Below are 18,854 nucleotides of genomic sequence, written 5' to 3'. Positions count from 1 at the left end.
TGCGCGAAAGAACGTCAAAACAATATATCGAAACACAGTAAGTATGAAAGAGGGACTCGCTTATAAATGGGATAAATGAGGAACTCACTGGCAAGGCAACCAAGTTAAAACACTAAGCGTGTAAGCAGCAGACGTCGCATACGCTTCCGTGCGTGTGTGCACAGTTGCGGGTAGTATACGACGCTTATAAAATGTGTACGAAGTAAACCAAGCTGCTGGTTTGGCAAATCGACCGGCAAAGTAAACAAATTTCCGCAATGTTCTGGTTTTGCTCGCGTTATGGTGTCCTTTATTTGCCAAACTCGAGTCATGCCGAGTCTGCAAATACACTTTGCTCAAGATACTAGAAAGGTTTAGTAGAGCATACGCTAAGCATTGCGAGCCTTGCGGGCGTGTGCTCATATCCATGCTCTAAGTCACGGCACGAGCTCCCACTAGCAACCCAGTCTTCGTGGGCGAAATTTTAGATACACGCCGGGAGTGGTGCATTCTAACGTGTCCTTGCTCTCAGCCCTTGCTGTAATAAACGGGTTAGCGCAATATATTTTGCAGCGCATGCCGGTGTCCCAAATTACTCAAAACTACTAGTGTTTTTTTTTTTTTTTTCCTACATCGTCTGCGCTTTAGCTGAATTAAAGAAAGCTTGTCTGCGCACCTGAGCGATTCGAACTCTGCTCGTGTTATTGCTTTTGGGCATCGAGACGTGCTCCCGAACTTTAGAACCCCAATAGAGGTGCACAGAAAATAGTTCATTACCATTAAAATGGCTTCCTATTAAAAAAACACCTTCTAGTACCCGGTATGCAATAGCAAAGAAATACGGCTTTGCATGTAGGCGCGCGCCCACGCGAGCCTTGTGGGTTTTGCAAAAACATGATGGCTGGGAGCGTGGCGCGGAAGGAGGGCAAAGAAGATTTCCCTCAATGGAAACGAGCGAAACGCAGGGAGAGGGGTAATTGCACTACCTTTAAGTATATGCGGACCTTAGACGGGCGGACACATTGTAATGGGGTACTTTTTTATGTTTCGCGGGCTTTCTTTTCAGGCAACTAAAAGTAGCGCACAAAGAGTATCAGGTGACAAGCACCTTAATTTTGTGTCTCTCAAAGCGGACTACAGATTTTTAATTGACACCTCGGCCCCTAAACAACTTATAATAAGTTAGCGAATTAGTATGAATTAATTATTTGCTAGGCGCAAAGTAAATATACATATATATATATATATATTGCAAACTTTCCCAAAACGCTTCATAATCTAATACAATGGGTTCCACTCTCGCTTAAAGCTAGTTTTTCTTTTTTTTAAAGCTATGTGCAAGTTATTTAGGACACCCTTTATATGTGTATATATATATGTATAGGACAAAAGCACGATGGGTGTTTCATGGTGCATATCTGAAAGACTAAAATGTTATTACATAGGTAGGCGAGCTGCGGCCCGCAAGGCAGTTTCAAGCGGCACCCGGCATGACCCCAAAAAAGAACCCTCCCTCCCCTCCCCCTCCTCTCCCTGGAGCTTCTTCACAAACACCCAGGAACAAGGCATTTTTTACCTTAAATTGGGTACGACCGGAATCGGAATCGGAATTGCGTCCTATTGGAATTTTCCCGCATCCCAAACTTGGTCATAGAAAGTCTTCACTTCCGTCTTGACTTTCCTTTGTCTACCCCCTTTTTCCAACAACAACACACACACATACACGCACACGCACGCACGCACGCAGAGACACACGCACGCACACAGACGCACGCACATCCAAGCGCACGCGCGCGCACGCACACGTGCACAGACGCACGCGCACACACACACACACGCACACACACGCGAGCGCGCTCACGCACACGCACACGTACACGTACACGTACACGTACACGTACAGATACACGTACACGCACACGCACGGCGAAGTGCCGTCCGGCCCCCTCTATGTCGACTTTGAGACGACACCCCCGCCACTGCAAAAGGTTCACGGCCTCTGTTTTATGACATTACCTATATGAGACGAAATCGCTCTGGTTAGCAAGTTTTCGATTTTGCTAACAAGAGAGGACAACTCGAAGTGTTATTTAAAATCTGCTTGTACACCTCGGGAAGGCGGCCGCGGCTGCAGATGCATGCAAATAAATAAGTTTTGATGCACCAGAATTTTAAGTATTCTCTAGGCCATCACCTTTGTTCACAAGCCAGAGTTGACTCATTCTCAATATAAAAATTGTGAAACCAGGTACAACAATGGCGAAAAAGTTCAGTCTTTGACATTGTGACATCCGCCATGTCCCTCGTCTCTCCTTTTAGCATAAACGAGAGGCTTATTTGCAAAGAACATCCTTGGCATTGCGAAAATATTGCCGCGCGCGCAGCTGGCCAACTAGGCAGCGCGGCCGTGGCCTAGCGGTTATCGTGCTTGCCCCTCACGCGAAGAGCCAGGGTCGATTCCTGGGAGTAACGAGTCTTTTTTTAGTTCTTGCAGTTTAGTGTTCTGGTAAATTCGAGAATCCTGTTGCTTGTTCGAGGTCCAAATGTTCTACGCGCCAAACTTTCTACACCGATTCTTCCAGAAGCCCACGAGTGTACTATCGGGGAAAAATGAAATGCGAACAAAGGAGCGCGTGGCTCGCGGTACAGGCTGCGCCGCCTGGAAGTGAGCCTAGGAGCGAGGGTGCGTGGCCTACTCCGACGTGTTCACGCCCCTCCCTCTGCGCTCCCCAAGCTTCAGCAGTGCGCCTCTTAGTGCGCTGAAAGCTATCACCGCTATCTTTGCTGGCTCAACGTGTGCGGTGCAAAGAAGCTCGCCGCACTCGCCGAGCAGGCAAAGATAGTGGTGACAGCTTTCAGCACACTGAGAGGCGCACTGCCGAAGCTGGGGGAGCGCCAATCGAGGGGCGTGAGCACATCGAAGTAGGCCACGCACCCTCGCCCCTAGGTTCACTTTCAGGCGGCGCAGCTTGTACCGCGAGCCACGCGCTCCTCTATTCGCGTTTGATTTTTCCGCGATAGTACATAAGGGGCTCCACGTGCCGATCCGGATTCAGTCTCGCTCCAGCCCATCGATCCTGCCGTTTCACCGACATCGATGCCTGTGACGCTAACTTACTTATATTTTGTTTTCGGCACATGTTCGCCTCAATAAACGTTTAGTTTCTTCCGTTATTCTTCGCCTCATCATTTGTCATTCGTGACCACATTTCTCAAGAAATTACAAGCTATATTTATATTGTCACGGAGGAAGGTGACGAGAAGACGAACAGCGAACTGAAAATAAACTCTTAATCGGTGAAATTGTACCAAACGAAAAATAAAGAATGAGCGTCGAGGCAGCAGACAAGCGGGCAGCGAATTCGGCGTAACAGCAGCAGTCATTTAGACAAGGTTGCGGGCGGCTTCTTATCTACTGTGCTCATTATGTGGAATATTCGGCAAAAAAGGTTCGAGCGTCGCACGCTCGGAGCGAGAATGAACTCGCACTTTCTAGAAAAAGAAAGCAGGAATAAACTATAAATGCCACGCCCGGCGCAATCATAAACGCCAATCTCCAACAAGTGCGTGACTGGGCGTCGCTTTTTCGGTTCTCCGGGCGGCATCATCCCCCCCTCCCCCGCCCCCCTTTAAAAGCGCATCGTCCAAATGCAACGCGAAAGAAAAACAAAAAATGGCTAAACACACACACAAAAATACAGTGAGCCGAAATAAACATGTAGTGTCACGATCCCAACGCGCGTAGAACGGCTTCAGTCGAACTACGTGGACCACTTCGGGTCGGGGGCTGGTGGCGACCTGCTGGTCGGGTTCCGTCGGGAAGCACCTACAAGTACCCAAGGCGGCGAATGACCTTGTACGGTCCAAATTAGCATTTCAAGTGTCCCTCACTGAGGCCGTGGCGGCGAATGGGCGTCCACACGCACACCCTGTCTCCGGGCTGTAACTCCACGTCGCGGCGACGAAGGTTGCACCGGCTAGCGTCGACACGTTGTTGGTCCTTCATCCGAAAGCGGACTAGCTGGCGGACCCGTTCGGCCCGTTGGGTGATAGCTGGGCGTCGTCAGTGCCGTTGTTCGTTGGATCGTGGGTCAGCATGGCGTCTAGCATCGTCGTAACCTTTCTGCGTGCACCGGCTGAAAAGGTGTAATCTAATGGTTTCTTGAACCGCTGTGTTGAACACAAACGTGACGTAGGGACACACCTCATCCCACGTCTTGTGTTCCACGTTCACGTAGTACATCGAGATCATGTCGGCAATGGACTTGTTTAGTCGCTCTGTCAGCCCGTAGGTCTGCGGTTGGTATGTTTTGATTCGATGGTGGTCGGTGTGACTAAGCAGAGTATCTCTTGTGTTAGCTGCGCCATGAACGAAGAGCCTCGGTCCGTAATCAAGACATGGGGAGCGCCGTATCGGAGGACCATAGACTCAACGAATAACTTGGCTACTTCCACTCCAGTTCATTATGGGAGTGGTTTTGTCTCCGCATACCTGGTGAGATAGTCAGTTGCCACGATTATCGAACGGTTTCCCTGCGTCGACGGCGGGAAAGGTTCAAGGAGATCGATTCCAACCTGCGTGAACGGTGCAGTCGGGGGCGCGATCGGCTGCAGGAGACCCACCGGCTTAGTCGGTGGTTTGTTGCGTCGTTGGAATTCCCGGCATGACATGAAGTCCTCGACGTCTTCATAAAGTTCGCCATTGAAGGGCGTCGGCAATCGAGGGGCTACAGGCAAGTGTATGACGGGGAAGGCAGCGGCGGGAGTCTGCGACGATTGGCTGCTCATCGTCGGCTTCGTCGACTGGTGTTCCTTCTTCGGCTGTGGACCGAATTCCGGAGGCAAACCTTGGACACGGCGATTTCTTCGTGTCTCGGTCGTTTGCACGGACGGTCTTCTTGAACCGGGGACTGGGCTTGCGCTGCGAGGCCTCAGAGCTGTACGCTTCATGGGATGCGGTACCCAGCACCTTGTCCAGAAATGCCACGAATGAAGGTGACGAGAAGACGCACACTTAAATGAAAATATAGGTTGAATCGGCGGGCTTGTGACAAACAAAAAATAAAGAAAGAGCGTCGAGGCGGCAGAAAAGCGGGTAGCGATTCGGCGTAACAACGATCGAGAGCGAGAGCGACTCGACAAGGTGACGGGCGGCTTCTTATATACTGTGCGTCACTATCGAGAATATTCGGCAAAGAAGGTTCGAACGTCGCGCGCTTGGAGCGACAATGAACTGGCACTTTCGAGAACAAGAAAACAGGAACAAATGATGAAAGCCACGTCCGCCGAAAAATAAACGCGAATCTTCAGAAGTGTGTGACCGAACGTTGCTTTCTCGGCCCTGCGGGCGGGAATGTCGACATGAAACCCCTCACCTCATGTGTTCGAACCAAATGCCTTCCATCGGGGTTCCACTATTCGCTAACGGGTAGACAAACCAAATATTTTAATGCGAAAGCATTAACTCTCTCATGGAGCGAGCCGACGTCATCAGCTTTGAAAACGCACCAAACGGCGCATTAATGAAACCACGCGCAAAACTAGCCAACCCTCCCCCTTTTAAACTTCGGTCCCATTGGCTGGCGCGCATCGACGAGGCTGCCAGTGGCCGCTGCGCTTCAGTTTATATGGTGTCATCCTGACTGTGTTATCACACCGTTATGTTAGCATTGATCACAGCGTTCGTTCGCCTGTCATCGGTTGCACGGCGCGTGGCAATATATATGGCGCATGAAATAAACCATGGGGTTCGTTCTGCTGGGAACTACGTTGCTGTCTGTTCCTTCCTCGCGCCGCAAGGCACACGGCAGTTTGAACGATTGCTCACCCGATGGCGCTGCGTGTCTGCGAGGCAGCGGCTCCACCGTTCCACGCCCAAGGTTTATAAACCACATATTAACGAAGGGAGCGAAAAGCGGTGTGCGTGCATTCGCATTCACAACTCATAAGAAGTGCTTAGGTGTACCTCGAGCCTTTTTCATATAATGTTGTTTTAATGTTCGCTACTTTCACGTTCACTTGGTGTTTTAAAGCTGTTTATAGATTATAAAATATTTCGTACACTGCATATAACGTAATAAAGCAAGCACTATGACTTTATGACCCCGCAAAGTTCTTGAAACAAGATGTATTAGCTTACGAGATATGTCTGACTGAGCACGAGATATTGGACATTTCCTTTTACACGGAGTGAACGCTTCTTCATGAAGTTAGCGAGAACACGGAAAGATAAATTACTGATGTTAAAAATCACGTGGAATTAGGATTTCAAAATAACTGGTCCGTTGGCCGTTTCTCATGGACCAACGAGTACTTACCTTTATCCATGTGCAGTCAGCAGGTTGGAAGATTGCAAAAATTATAACTTAATCATTTCAATTTTCATTTAGCGTACCTTTCATGAAATAGGTACGACGTAGCTTGGTTAAAATTTCTGATCTAGTGAAAATCATGCCGCTCATGTACTAAAATTTAAAAGTTATAGAAGTTATTATTGCTTAAACATAAATAAATGGCTCAGTAGGCTGCAGAACCCAGCTGAAAAACAGGCACAGGTTAAAATAGGGTATAATTTGTAGGGAATCTCCTTCGAAAGAGGGAGTACGTTTTCAATAAAATAATACATTCTTGGTCGAAGATGCCTCGTAAGGACATGCAATAAAGCAACAAACTCGAGCAAGGTAATGAACAATCGTTGTGTCGTTCATAAGATCCTGCAAGCAGAGTCTGCCCCAGCTCATCCATTAAGACGAGAATTTTTCTTAACAATGTCTTTGATGTAGGTTATATTACGAAACGAGCGATTCATTAGAGTACCATTATAGGCAGGGGTCAATAGAGCGTTATTCGATACCCTTAATGACCGTGACCACTAACGCTTAGAAGAAACTCCCTTGCTCTCCTGCTTTGTTTTGTAGCCCACCATTTTTCAATTGTTATATTTTATTCCCGTACCCGATCGATTAAGCACTGCTTCGTTTTCAAGCCGTAACTGTCTTTTCGAATAAAAAAAAAAATTCAACTTGCGTAACCTGGTACTTGATCTATTCTCGGGCAGGGGTTGGGGAAATGGGTCGTTCTCCTTAATGGATGCCTTATGTCGAGTCGCTTCTTTTACATTATTTGGCGGAAACCGGGAACCTGTTCTAAATGTACGTAAACATTAAGATTGTCTCTCATCGATCGTAGGTGCGTCTTCACTGAATTCATACGGTGGACCATTGGTTTTTAGCTCTAAGCGTAAAAGGATATCGAGGAAAGATCTTAGACCGAACAATTATTCGTATCGTGACCTTTGCTTTATTTATGCAACCTTATAAATTTTAGAACGTTTTGTTGCTATGTAACCCTAATGCATGAGTGCATTTGCTCTATTATTTGCAAAAATGAACATAAGAATTATAAATTCATGTGTGAATATATTTACATATCTAACTGAAATGCGCACTACATGAAAATGGTCGCTCAAGCAAGACAGCGATGTTTTTCCTTGTCTTAAAAGTGCGCACCCAAATTGAACGCCTACGTTGGTTCACCGAACGAGCGTCTCGCACCATACCACGCTACTACTTTTCATAATAGTATTTCAAAAGAAACAAAACGCACAAAAAACCTTGGTTCGTTTCCGGAAATGTTGCATTTTTTTTTACACCATTAAATTCAACGTGGAAGCACTTTATGAAACGCGAAACTTGAACATCACCTTTGATGGGGATTGCGGGTTGAGTGCCAATAGGAAGACTAGAAGAGTTCCCTGAACTTCACCCGTATATAAATATAATCTTCAGAGTGTGCCAGGATCAAAAACTGATGTTACTGCGTTTATATCTGCATCAAAACCGATCCCCATCACTGGCCATGGCGACCAGAGCGGTCGGCGCAATGAAGCTCGGGGCATACTAAGTTTGCAGCTCATAATGAGTACGAAATAATTATCTGTGTATAGGGGTTTTGAAGAGTTGGCGGATTATGCCTGTGAAAGTTTGATTAGACAAAATAGGACTGGTCAGAGAGGGAGGATAATGCATATATATTGTGTTTACAAACACGTTTTATTCTGTTGCTTTTTCACGAGTTATACTTTGAGTAGATAAAAGTGTGTTCAACATTTCTATTAAAAAAGACAAGGAAGGACGACTTCGAAGACGAAGCGAGTGTTCATAATATCAACGCATGGACTGATGAATAAGCGGGAATGATTAAAGTGAGGCAATCCCTGCCAAGATCGTTTAAATGCGTCTTGATTAGAAGCGCACATTATTTAAGATGAAACAAGTCATGTTTTACAACGGTCGCTGTTAGTGGGACATTTAGCAGTTTCGCCATATCGACCGCGCTCCATATTGGCGCGGGTCTTTACGGCACTCCACCGAAACATAAACGGGCCGCAAGCGAGCAAGCAAGCAAGGTAACATGCATGGTCAGTAAAACACTCCCCGCGGTTGAATCTGGCAGTGCACTAGGGTAGGCACCCGTGAGAACCAGAATTAGCACGAACAACAATTCTTGGGAGATACGCTGATCCATAATTTTATAATTTTACATATAACTTAACGATGCATTCTGTGTGAAAAAGCAAGGGGAATGCAAGTGAGTTAGTGCCCCGTCAATGCACCTGACAAATACAAAGTTTTATTTTCTAAGCGAATAACCAGAGAGATGGTATTAAGAGTTTGTGTTTGTTTTAATAAACCTTAATTCGAATGCACTTCGCCTCTTCCACTTCCTTGTCCCGTTTAATTCAGCGCTCTTCACTGAACACCTGTGACTATTTGGACCGGAGTGAAATACAAAAACACTCTCCCCTCTACGCAGACGGCTGAAAGGCTCTCTACGTAATACACTCTCATTAATTCCAAAAGACTATATAATTTTCGTCCGGTGGAACTCGGTTTAGTACGAAAAGACTTTGCGGACTCAAAAGTGCACGATCGCAACTGTACTGTCCATTCAGTTTTTTTGCTCTGAAATGACAGCTTAGCGGCTGCAATGTCACACCTCACCTGCCGATGTATTTCACCTTATGGACGTGTTTAGAATTTTCGTATCACCTAATATTCAACATCAAAGGATAATTGAAAATCGAACACTCGCGGAACCCATATAGCGAACTTCGGATGCACTGACCACACGGCACTATCAGAACTAGTTGCAAACTGAAGGTCTTCTTTTTCTTGTACTTGATTTTGACTCATATTTCTTCACTGTTGGTAAATTGTACCAAAAAACAAACCTTTTGCGGTGTATTGTTTCCGTGTCCCGTAATATTAAAGCGATAGCTTTAAGTATCTCTCGTCGCAGGATGCTGCCGTCAGCTTCGGAGAGACCGGATGCTTCTGATCGTTCCACACGTAGTGCATTTGCGTCAAAGAAGAAATTCGAAGCATCATAGGCGGAGCGAGTTCGAACCCTTAACCTTTCAGTCGCGAGCCAGACACGCTACCGACAAGGCCACACAGAATTATTTTTTTATTGCATTGGTAAGTAGAAAAAGTTACACAACATTAAAAAGGGGACTGCAAGACTTTTACTGGGCGTATTAAAAAGCGCGCATTTTATGAAGCACCTTACAGATACAGATTCACTCGGGCTTCGATTCGCGGGTAGAAAACGCGCTTTCCACTTTCGCAATTATGGTGAAAAAAAAAATAAAAACGCACTTCTGTCGCATTGACTCCGACATTCCTGACTGCCCGGCGTGGTCGCCATATGCTTCGAAGTCACAAAAAAAAAAAAAAAAACTTATCGTTGGGACACGGTTATTGTTGGTCACGTTCAAGAAACAGATACCTGAAAGAGAAATGTTCATTTGATTTATCAAAGTGCGCTGGAGCACGTGCCAAAAACGAAACCGCGTCCCAGCAAAAAATGAATACATGTTCGATAGTCTCTGTTTGTTTGCTTAAAGGAGAGTCAGTCGACCATGGCACATCTCCGTCTTTTTTCTTTAAGCCACGCTTTCACGGGCAAAGTATCGGTATGTAATTTAAAAAAAAAAAAAAAAAAAAACGAATGTATTTACAGAGGGTGGAACACACATATGTTTAACGCGATTCACCACATCTTCGTCATTTTGGCAAAGGACAATCCGTTAGAGCGGCGCTGGGAAAAGACTTATAAACAAATCGCAAGCAAGGTTCTTCGGGCTTACAGGTGCTCAAAAGGAAAAGGGGTAGACAAAGACGATACAAAAAAATACGGCAAATGGGTTGGCAGTTTTTTTTTAAGGAACGCGAGAATGAATGGGTGCTCTTGATCGCGCAGAAACATGAAACGTGACACCAGCTGCCGCACAAACAAATGCCCCAATACTCCACCGCATACTCGGTGAAAAAGATTACCTCGTCTCATCGACTCAACACTTGATCTCCAGATAAAAGTGGCAAAAACTTGGTGAGACATGTATTTTCATGCGGGCGCAGTGCATCGCGTGCAAAACATACCAGAGCTTATGGTATTATTTTGTGGTAATCTCGCTTTATTATTAATTGCCACCCTATCGGTATGTGCCTCGCTCGTTTTCCAGGGAGTGGCACAACACGCCGAGAAAACAGAAACTTCTTTTTCTGTACTTCCCGGTTGCCCGTCCTCGAAGGAGGCGGCACTCCCGGGCCACCGTCCCTGCTTGTTGCCCGTCGTTTACAGCTCGCCGTCGGAGTCCGTGTCCAGGCCTGCGGATCGTCCTTCCCCCGCCAGCTCTGCGTAGGCTAGCTGTACCGGGGTATCATAGCCCGAGTCTCGCTGCGGAACCGCTCCAGGGTATTCATGGACCGGCCCGTATGGCCAAGGCTCACCGTTCCCTCCGGTTCTGGTCAAAGACTCGCTGGTGGACTGCTCCGGGATCACCATAGTCCAGACGAGCCAGAATGGTTCCATCCTTCCTGCCCGGCCCCAACCTCGCGCAGCACGCTCTCTCTGGCGCCAGCTCGTCTGACTTCGGCCGACCGCCTGTCACGTGCCACCGCCCGCAGTCTTTCAATCTCGTCTCCCACAAGCTTCGATACAGGAAACATTACAAACCGTGGCTCTGGCAAAAATAGACAGGTCACGCCTCTTCCAGAGAAAAGCGCGCCTATCCAGGTCAGTTGCGACACCCGACGAATTGATTTTGTTTTCTCTATAAGAGTTGAGTGGCACGCCGAATTACGTGCAAGGCACAGAGTGGCACTGACGTATTTCTTCTCGGTAAAAAATCCTGCAACGTCACCCGCGAAACTAACACCTTTAGCCTCTTTATTTTCCAAACGGACGAGCCGAAATTCCTTGCTCTTCAGGATGTATAAACAAAAAAGCTCTTAATATATGTTGAAAAATAATTGCGATATAGGACAACCCTGTCTCACGAACGTCCAAACATGGATAAATTCTTTCAATTCTTTATTGCTGATAAGTCTCGTGGTACACCCCTGATAGGCATTTTGGCCCCTTCCATGCTGACATCACCTAGGTGGACACGTTTTCAAACAGCGAAAAGAACGCCAGAAAAAAATTTAGAAATCCTGGAAAGTCGGATCTTCAATAGGGTATGTATATGCAGGGTGTTTCACAAAAAAGTGGACAAATTCGATTATGTGAAAACTACGTGTCGCCACAAAAAAAGGTTTGTGTAGTTTTGGTACTGGGACATGTGCACATTTAGGGAAAGTATTAAAGTTTGGGATAATTAAGTTCTTAAATATTTTTGCGTACTTAACGTTTTTCATATTGTTTTTAAGGGTACGGTTTCAACTAGAAAATTGCTCAGTATCATTGAAAAACACTAAATCAACAAATTTCAGAACGATAGAATTCGCGCGCAGCATTTTACGGCTTTCTGAAAAACCGCAGATATTCTACGAGTTTTTAAGTTTCGGTTTGCAATCGGAGCGCATCTCGGCCCCGACGACACTGCGCCCCGTGGAGAAATAGTGCATCCAGCCTCTGCTGCGCTGTCATCGCGCGTCGCAGCAGAGGCTGGTTGCACTATTCCCGTTTTTAGCTGTTGCGTGCTAATAAATCATCCTGGGAAGCTAGATTTGCGCAACTGTATAATGATGTTTGTCACTGACGCCGATACAAATTACACAATGCGGAAATATCTTCAAAAGTAATTGAACTACGTTTCAAGTATTTGTACTCTACTCAAGATACTTTACAGTGAAAGTAATTTTAGTAGTATTTTGAATGCTTTATGAAGCCGGTGTTTAGTAAATTAACTTAAATAGTTTTATCTAGTATTTTGTCCAACACTGGGTAACTCAGTGTAAAACACTGAATCGTATTACCTGTCTCTTCCGGTCTCGCCGATGAAGATCGCCTAATACGATCGTGAGACGAGACAAACACAAAACTAAATTACCGACCCGAAGAACTTTGACACGTCTTTTTGCGCGTATGTGATAGTTGAAACGGACTCGCTCGCTCTTAGTTCGCTTGCATTGAGTCGGCCTAGCTGAGGACGATTCGTCAGACATTCGGGTGCCACTAAAATAAAGATCATTGTAGTGTTACCGCGGCATATTCCATCCGTGAAAGGAGAGTCACTAACAATCGAGCAGCTCGCGCTTTTGTTGTGAAACACAATTCCGTGAAAGGCAAGATCAACACGGAACTAAATGACTTTCATGAAGAACTTTAATACATCTTTTCGAGCGTATTAGGTAATGGAAACTGACTCGCTCGCTCTTAGTTCACTTGCATTAAGCTGACCCAGTTGAGAACGATTCATGAGAGACTGGGGTCACACTAAAATATAGAAGGTTGCAGTGTTACGGCGAGCACATTGCGCTAGTGAAAGGAGAGTCACCAACGATCGAGCAGCTCGCGCTTCTATTGTGCAACATATTTCCGCGATCGGTGCTTCGAAAATATCAACTAAAATATGCGATGCTGCATTTATTTTTCAGGATGACTTCACAAACGCTCATTTCGAGCCAGTGATCCTGGCAAAGACTGACCTCGAGAAAATTAAGCCATCTGGAGCTCCTTAAATGTTTACACACCGACATCTTCCGAAGGACAAAAACACCGCCCCCCCCCTTCCTCCTCAACAAAAAAATGTAAATGATTCTATATATATACAGGACAAAAAAAAAAAAAAACTCTCAAATCTTTCTTTGATTTATCATGAGCTGTTGTGTTGCGTTTGTTTTGACAAGACGTGCTTGTGCTTTTAGACTTCCTAATCTCATACTTTGTGCTTTCAGCAGCTGACTCGAACAAGACAGAACACGCAGCGGGGACATTACAGGGACATCTTTCGTTCTGCGACCCTTTAGGTAAATTGCTCCGTCTGTGACGAGACGTGTTTTTGCACTTACACACCCGAATATCAGACTTGGTGCTAGCAGTGGCTGACTCGAGCAAGCACGACACGCAGCGGCTACGCCACAAGAACCTGGATTGTTCTGCGGCACTTTTCGTTTCTGTCGCTGTGACGAGATGTGCTTGTGCTGCTAGACTTCGTAATCTCACAGTTGGTGCTTGCAGCAGATGCATCGGACATGCCAGGACGTGCAGCGGGGACACCACAAGAACTTGCATCGTTCTGCGTCCCTTTTGGTTACTTGTCGCTGTGGCAAGACGTGTTTGTTCTTTTGGACTCCCTAATCTCTATGTGCTTGACGCAGCTACCTCGGACAAGCCAGGATACACAGCGGGGACACCACGAGAACCTGAATCGTTCCGTGGCACTTTTGGTAAGCTTCCGTCGTTGTGACGAGACATGTTTGTGGTTTTAGACTTCGCAATCTCACACGTAATGCTTACAGCTGGTTCCTTGGACAAGCCAGGACAGAGGACCAAGACAATTCAGCAGGCAGAAGCGCCACTTGCATTACCTGTGAGGGCAGTACTCAGGAGGCGAATATTGGAGTTTAAGCTGCAACTTCAGGACAAAGAACAATAGTTTGCACAAGCACACCGAGAACAAAAATTAGGCATCCCTTCAAATGGAGAACTCAACATCTAGATTGAATATGTTTCTGAACACGAACCATATAGAAAACCTCAAAAAGAGCTCGATGCGAGGCACGCCATAGAGTGAAGAGACCTTGAAGAAAGGCCTGCGTCTGAGGTTTGAATGTGAAACCCAATGCAACAGCCTAACTAGGGAGATTGAACACCTTCTCGCAACAGGACGGTCTTTGCAGCATAATCTGCAGAGCTAAAAGTTCCTCCCGAGTATCCTTCACGATTTGATGGTAGCCTTTACTTTAAAGGTATTATATTTGACACCACTAAAACCCAGTCATCGGTTTTGTTTGCGTGACGGGGAAAGTAGGCTTTAGGTTAAAAGCCGTAACACCTCCCAGGCAGCACACAGTATTGGGCCAACATTGGATTTGATGTGGCAAAGAATGGCCCAACAATGGCCCAACTGAGCCATATGTTTCCCAATATTGGAAACACACTGGACAATAATGGACTATCAAAGCCAATGGTTTTCCAATATTGGTGATACGTTGGCATAGGCTGTTCAACATTGGACTGTCAAAGCTAATAGCTTTCCAATATTGGATATATGCCGGCATAAGTTGTCCAATATTGGACTGTCGGAGCCACTGGCTTTCTGATATTGGCTATACGCCGGCATAAGCTGTCCAATATTGGACTGTCAAACCCAATAGCTTTCCTATATTGGATATACGCCGGCATAACCTGTACAATATTGGACTGTCAGAGCCAATGGTTTTCCGATATTGAATATACGTTGGCTTAAGCTGGTTAATATTAAACTGTCAAAGCCAAGAGTTTTCCAATATTGGTGATGTCTTGGTATAGGCTGGTCAATATTGTACTGCCATAGCCAATGGCTTATCGATATTTGTGTCGCCTAGGCTGTAGACCCGCGACCCTCTTTTTTATTGCAGAGGTAGGAAATTGGAAAAGAGTCATTTATGAGCTAGAACGGGCGAGAATTTTATTTAGTCAACAATTCATGGGGCGTACGTCGCCGGCGCTTTATAACCGCGATCACAAATACGTCCTTAGCTGCCTATAGGACTATTGCAGTCTTTTGCCGGCTGCTCTCCATTCGCCTTGCCTCACCTCGGCGTTGACAACTTAATTCCGTTTTTTTAGATTAAAGTATTTTTGTCTTTCCCAATGTATTTTGTATGTATACGTAGCGTTAACGTCTTCTCTTTGTCCGTGCCCCTGCCATGTTTGTATTTCTTTCTGCGTGCTCTGTTTTTTTATATTTAATGTTTCTCTGCATATTTAGTCATTGTCGACGCAGGTGTCAACAAACATAAAGCCGCCGCTTACGCCGCAACCGAAGTGACTCTCAGTTTTATGAGAGTATATCGCGCTATAAAGTCATATATTAAACTCGAGTGAAGTCTCGAGAGGGTTGCTTCGACTGCCAGTGCACATGTCATCAGTGTAGCAGAGCAACGACGTAGCAATCGCGACGCGAGAGCACACTGCGCCTCGATCTGGCCGGCCGCGCTCGCTCTGCGGAAATGTGAGCGTGGGACTCTCGAGCCCCGTTAGCTTACTGAAGCTGCTAGACGCTACTTTGTTGTCGGGAATCATTTGCCCTTCGAACAATCGCGAAGCCGTTGTGCTCGGAGTACCCTACCCAGCATCTTTCAGAAACCGTTCGCGCAGCATCGCAACCTTCTATCGGCGAGCGTCGGCAATTCATCCTGCGTTGCAATTCTGACGATGTGCTGTTCGGGGTGTCTTTTATGTGTAACTCTTTCGTAAAAAAATTTTCAGTTTAAAAACGCGAACCTAACAGTGTACAAACAGGTTTAAATTTATTGATAAAAATATATTTATGCATTTATAGATATATTTGTGTACATCGTGCGAAAAAAAATGGTCGCGCTTAGATCTTTATTCTAAATTATAATGTGGGTCATACGACGTAAAACATGCTGTCTTCAAACCTGCCCCGTTAGAACCACTTTTGGGCTGGAGAGCTTCTTTAGAGGTTCAAAAGCTGACCTTCAAAGAGCTGTTCTGTTAAATCTGTATTGACAGCAGGGTAGACGTTACGCGTGTTGAAGACCAATCGTGTCTCCGGTTAGGGTCACGTGACCACAGTCTCGAAGCTGGTGATAAGGCAGAGCACGGAACCTGCCTTAAGCCCAAGGTCACGCATAACATCTACTGCACTATCAACCTTGGGTAGAAGTGACAAATTCTCTCGCTGCGTTCATTGTTGAGATGCCCCTGAAGATTAGCCTTTGTAAGCGCACCCCACCCCCGTTCTGGTCTGCTTGCTTTGTACTCCTTCACTCTTTTTTCTCTCTCTCCCTAAGCTGAAGGCGCGGTAGACGTTGCCATAGCCTCCGTTGCGTACTCGCCGGACCAATGAATCGTACACGTTTTATCGCTTGAATCCGCTCTCTGTGCGGGGGTAACGGCAGAAGCGTGGTCACGTGGTTTGACGGGTGACGCATTAGCCGTTGACAAACTCTGAATGCCTGCGTCGCAAAGACCGGACGCGTGTGATGCGGCCTGCAAAGTGCGGGCCCGCTGTGGATTTCGCTTCTGTGGTAAATAGTATCTCGTTCGAAAAGTCCTACCCGTGTCGATTTCTTCAAAGAAGCAAAAGACATTCTTGTGAATCGTTTAGTGTTGGTTCGGCAAATGGCAGCGTGTGCTACATCTAGTTGAATCTTCACGGATCACTTCCTTCTGGTTTTTGTGTTTGAGTGGTTTTTCTGCAGTGCCCTTGTTGACATATATGTCGGATTACATCTTTCAAGTCCGGTATTTTCAAAGTAAGTGCGCTGCAACCTACTTGGTGATCATTGTCCGTTGTTGTATGGGTAATCTTCCGGATAACCTCTAGAATTGGGCAGGGCCTATCTCCTGGCAGCCGGGAGAATAATTTTCCCGCAATCTTACCGACAGTCGCCTGCCATTATCTGTCTGAAATAATGTCACAGCTGCAGGTAGAATACCGATTTTTTATTCTCCCTGCGTTTCGCAAAAACACGTTTCGTGGCCACCTTTTCGTCGACATTTACGTTTCATCGACATGCTTTACGCGAATTGCGGTCTGTAGGGGCATTTCGTCGCGCGTGTATTCCTGAGGCGCAACGTTTCCTCGACATGCGTTACGCGAATTGCACGCTGTAGGGGCATTTTAACGCACGTGTATTCCTGAGGCGCGTGCTCATCGAACCAGCCCACCCTTTCACGCCGCTTCATGCTAAGTCTGATGCGGTTCATTGCAAAAAAAAAAAAGAGGGGAAAAAACGTATTTTGAGTTTTTTTTATAAAACATCGCGTGTTGATGAAACGATCTGTCTATGAAATGTCGTTCGATGAACTAATTGCACCGCCTATAGGGGTGTCCAAACAGGACACTACAAAACGCGCGACTCCGACAAATCGTGAAAATTGAAGCGGGCGCTTCTTTAGGAGCGTCCGCTTCGATTTTCACGATTTGTCGGAGTCGTGCGTTTTGTAGTGTCCTGTTTGGACACCCCTTATGAGGGGCGACTAGCGGTAGTATTTTGGGGAAAAAACTCTTTCAGCTGCCGGGAGACTGGACACTACCCAAGAATTACCCCGGTTGTTGTTTGCTTTGCAATATTCTTAGTTTTATCACAGTTGAATAGTACCTCTTCACCTATTACAAATTGCTGAGTTTGTGCTTGTCTACAGAATAAGCTGTGTGTAATAAACTTTTAGGAGATTTTAAAACAATCCCTTGTGTCTGTTTACCTTCCTTTTTGCAAACAACTTGGCGAATGCACTTGCAAAGAGCTGGGCGAGTGCAACGATGGCCAAAAATCAGCATGACGGCTAACATTGCATCGGGTCGCGCTTCCAGTGTTGTCCAATATTACGCCGGCCTTTGCCAATGTGGGACCACCTTGGCTGGAACCATGGTTTAGCAATGGCCCAACATTGGCACCAATGATGGGGCCGACATTGGTTGGAACGATGGCTGAACAGTGGCCCAACATTGGCACCAATCATTGGGTCAACGTTGGAAAGGGTAGCGCTTCCAATATTGAGGCCGGTCTTCGCCAGTGTTAGGCCAATGTCGGACCGACATTGGTGTGCTGCCTGGGCTGTGCTCTTTTTTTTTTTTTGTAGGCAGGAGCGATTGAATTAAAAGAACTACATGCGATTTTGATGCTCGATGAAGTTCAGTTCACAGCTGGTGTTTTACGAGATGCATCCAATGGTAGGTATTTAGAGCCTTGGCAATCTCTCTAGCTGACGGGACACTGCCTGTCGGGTACGATGCAACACATGCATTTGTGTTCATGCTTGGCGGGGTTCGCACCCGCTGGATGCAGGTTGTGGCGTGTCACCTGACCGGGAATACTTTTTTATGCAGGAAGTGAAGCGGATAGTTGAAGACATTCTTAAGGAATGCGAAGCATATGTCATCAGTGTGCATGCTGTTGCAACAGACATGAAGGGAGGTAATAAAGCTCTTTGGAAGTAATTTGCACTTCTTGTTAAAAAGCATAGCACTCCAAAGACTTGGCGTGTTCACCCATGTGAACCGAGCCGAAGATTTTGTTTATGCCGGATGCGCCTCACTTGTTCACATATCTCTATAACCATCTGACACGAGTGTAGCTGATAAAGTTGGCGGCACATCTTGTGATGGAACTCGACCTCTTGGAGCGCACGTGTCTATTAACCAATTGACCAGCTGGTAGAGATTGATGCCCATTCGGAGCTCAAACTGGCACCCCGCTTAAAGCCAAGATGTGCGCTGCCAGGAGACAATGAGAAGATGAAAGTGAGGTATGCCTTCGGCTTGTCCAACACCGACACTGCTGTTGCGCTGCGGAGGCTTGTTGAACTCAACAAAGTTGTCTACAATGTCTTGACTATGGCACGGTTTGTAGAATCCATCTTTAGGTTGATTAAGCTAATGTCATCTGGCACAACAAAACTTGCCATTAGTC

At 46.2% G+C, this 18,854-nt stretch overlaps 1 pseudogene; it reads left to right on the top strand.

Moving 5' to 3' along the window:
* Positions 1-18,382, top strand: part of LOC120844306 — a 76,325-nt pseudogene extending 57,943 nt beyond the window's left edge.
* The last annotated feature ends 472 nt before the right edge of the window (positions 18,383-18,854 follow it).

This window comes from Ixodes scapularis, unplaced genomic scaffold, assembly GCF_016920785.2.
Source record: "Ixodes scapularis isolate PalLabHiFi unplaced genomic scaffold, ASM1692078v2 PGA_scaffold2__306_contigs__length_199485367, whole genome shotgun sequence".
NCBI lineage: Eukaryota > Metazoa > Arthropoda > Arachnida > Ixodida > Ixodidae > Ixodes > Ixodes scapularis.
Note: the sequence above shows the minus strand (reverse complement) of the source record. Positions and strands in the feature narration are given on the sequence as shown.